Source organism: Glycine max, chromosome 20, assembly GCF_000004515.6.
Source record: "Glycine max cultivar Williams 82 chromosome 20, Glycine_max_v4.0, whole genome shotgun sequence".
NCBI lineage: Eukaryota > Viridiplantae > Streptophyta > Magnoliopsida > Fabales > Fabaceae > Glycine > Glycine max.
The window spans coordinates 16296481-16299430 of record NC_038256.2 but is presented as its reverse complement, the minus strand read 5'-3'; positions in this window follow the sequence as shown (position 1 = coordinate 16299430).

Sequence of the window (2950 nt, the reverse complement as noted above, 5' to 3'; positions counted from 1 at the left end):
ACGAGTTTGGAGCCCCGCGAATTGATTGCCTAGCGCTGTTCGCCAATTCTCCATTCTCCACTTTTATTCAAAGCCCCATGAATTGATTATCGTTCATGCATCCTCCACCAATGAGTTTGGAGCCCCGCGAATTGATTGCCTAGCGCTGTTCGCCAATTCTCCATTCTCCACTTTATTCGGAGCCCCATGAATTGATTGTCGTTCATGCATCCTCCACCAACGAGTCTGGAGCCCCGCGAATTGATTGCCTAGCGTTGTTTGCCAATTTTCCATTCTCCACTTTTTTTCGGAGACCCATGAATTGATTGCCTAGCGCTGTTCATGTGTCCTCCACCGTCAAGTGCGGAGCCTCCGGTGACTGGGAAATGTGGTTTTTGTTATTTTCCCGATTGGTTCCTTCGCCAAACATGTGTATATATGTATATTATGTTATTGTTGTTTTTGTTGTTGTTTGTATTTTGTTTTGTGTTGTGCAGAAAAAAGAAGAAGTAGACACGAGAGTCGTCATAAACTAATCATGGAAAGGGCAAAGACGGACGAAATCAATGTTTTTTTCTTTACTTTCCTCTTATCTCCGATAAAAGGTAAGTAAAGAGGGGCAACTGTCATACCCTAATTTCGTCCGGGGACTATTTCTTGATGGCATGCAACCTTTGATTGACCGCTTCGAAGTACTTAGCACCCTTTGTTGCACAATATGTGAAGTCCCGAGACGCGCCGGAAATCAAAAGAAAACATGGTTACGCGATTCGTGAAATTCCGTAATGTGGCGGAAACCAAAAGGAAGTATTGTTACGCAATCCGTGAGTTTCCGTAACTTCTTCGAAATCTAAAAAAGAGTAAATACATGATCCGTAAGGTTCCGTAGCCTTACGGAAAGAAAATATACAAATTTCGTAACGCTACGGAAAAAGAATAACCAAAAAAAGCAAAGGGGGTGTATTTAGTAAAAAGGGGTGCAAATAGCAATCAGGCCCACTTGGGCCTTCCAGATTCTTCCTCTAGAAGGTGGTTCCTTCAAGAGGAAGCAACCTGGCTCGCCTGGGCGAGCTGGGTGGCAAGCTCCTCCCCTATTTTGCTATAAATAGGGGGAGGAATGAAGAAGGAAGGGGTTCAGCCTTCTTGGCACTTCGTATTCTCTTGATATTGCTGAGGAAAATTGTTTCTGTGAAGAAAATCCAAGCCGAGGCGCTTCCGTAACGTTTCCGTGGGTAATTACACGAAGATTTTCAACCGTTCTTCGACATTCATCGTTCGTTCTTCGTTTTCTTCGGTCTTCAACCGGTAAGTACCCCAAACCGAGCTTTTCAATTCATTCTATGTACCCGTGGTGGTCCCCATTTGTTTCGTGTATTTTTATTCTCATTTTCATTTACTTTCCGTACCCTCTTTTGACGTGCTTCAGTCATTTATTTAAGTCATTTCTCGCCTAATCAAAAAATAAAATAAATTTCCACCGATCATTTGATTTGTAATATTCGTTAATTTCTGTTAAAATGAATTTCAACCGTTTGGTCGTACAGTAACCACGTTGAAAATAAAAAAAGAGGTAAAATAATAATATAATAATCAAAAATACCTTTTAGTAAAATAAAGCGGAAAAATCTATCGAACGTTTCTCTTTGGGATTTCTCGTTCTTAATTGAATTGACTAAATAACTAAAGTGAAACTAAGGCTAAAATCAACCCGCAAAGTCAAGCTCGTCCACAAAAAAGTCACTAAAAAAGGATTTGAAAGTTCAATATCTCAGTTTTTCTTACCAAGTAAATGGATCATTTTTAAGGTCCAACGCCTTAAAATGATCACCTTCCAAGTAAAAAAATCGCTTGATTCGCCCCTTTTGAAAGAACTACGTAGGTCTGATTTCCTCTTCGATAGAGGGTACGTAGGAGCAAGAGCCCCGCTTTTGTCGAGCTCAAAAATAAAAAGAAAATAAAAGTTAAGGTAACACAATTTCCACAATTCTAAAAATAAGGTTGTTGTCCTTTGAGACAAATGTGAGAGGTGCTAATACCTTCCTCAAACGTGAATACAACTCCCGAACTTGGAATATTCTTTATGACCGGTTTCCTTCGGTTTTTCCGACGTTTTCCACAAATAAATGATGGTGGCGAATTTGCGCATTTACCTCCTTTTGGAAGACGCACCCGTCAGCCTCGCCTCGCTTGCCCGCGAAAGGGCATGTTGCGACAGTAGCCTTCGGAGGACTACACGTCCTCACCTTCGGATGAATACACGTCCTCATTTTCAGAGGGCTACACGCCCTTGCCTTCAGAGGACTACACGTCCTCGCCTTCAGAGGGCTGCACGTGCTCACCTTCAGAGGACTACACGTCCTCGGCTTCAGAGAGCTGCACGCCCTCGCCTTCGATGGACTACACGTCCTCACCTTCAGAGGACTACACGTGCTAACCTTCAAAGGGCTACACGCCCTCGCCTTCAGAGGACTATAGGTCCTCGCCTTCAGAGGGCTGCACACCCTCGCCTTCATAGGACTACACGTCCTCGCCTTTAGAGGGCTACACGTCTTCACCTTCGGATGAATACACGTCCTCATTTTCAGAGGGCTACACGCCCTTGCCTTCAGAGGACTACACGTCCTCGCCTTCAGAGGGCTGCACGTGCTCACCTTCAGAGGACATCACGTTGTCACCTTCAGAGGGCTACACGCCCTTGCCTTCAGAGGACTACACGTTGTCACCTTCAGAGGGCTACACGCCCTCGCCTTTAGAGGGCTACACGGCAAATGAATACACGTCCTCGCCTTCAGAGGGCTGCACGACCTCGCCATCAACGGACTACACGTCCTGAACTTCAGAGGACTACATGCCCTCACCTTCATAGGACTACATGTCCTCACCTTCAGAGGACATCACGTCCTCGCCATCAGAGGGCTACACGCCCTCTCCTTCAGAGGACTACACGTTGTCGCCTTTAGAGCATCAGAGG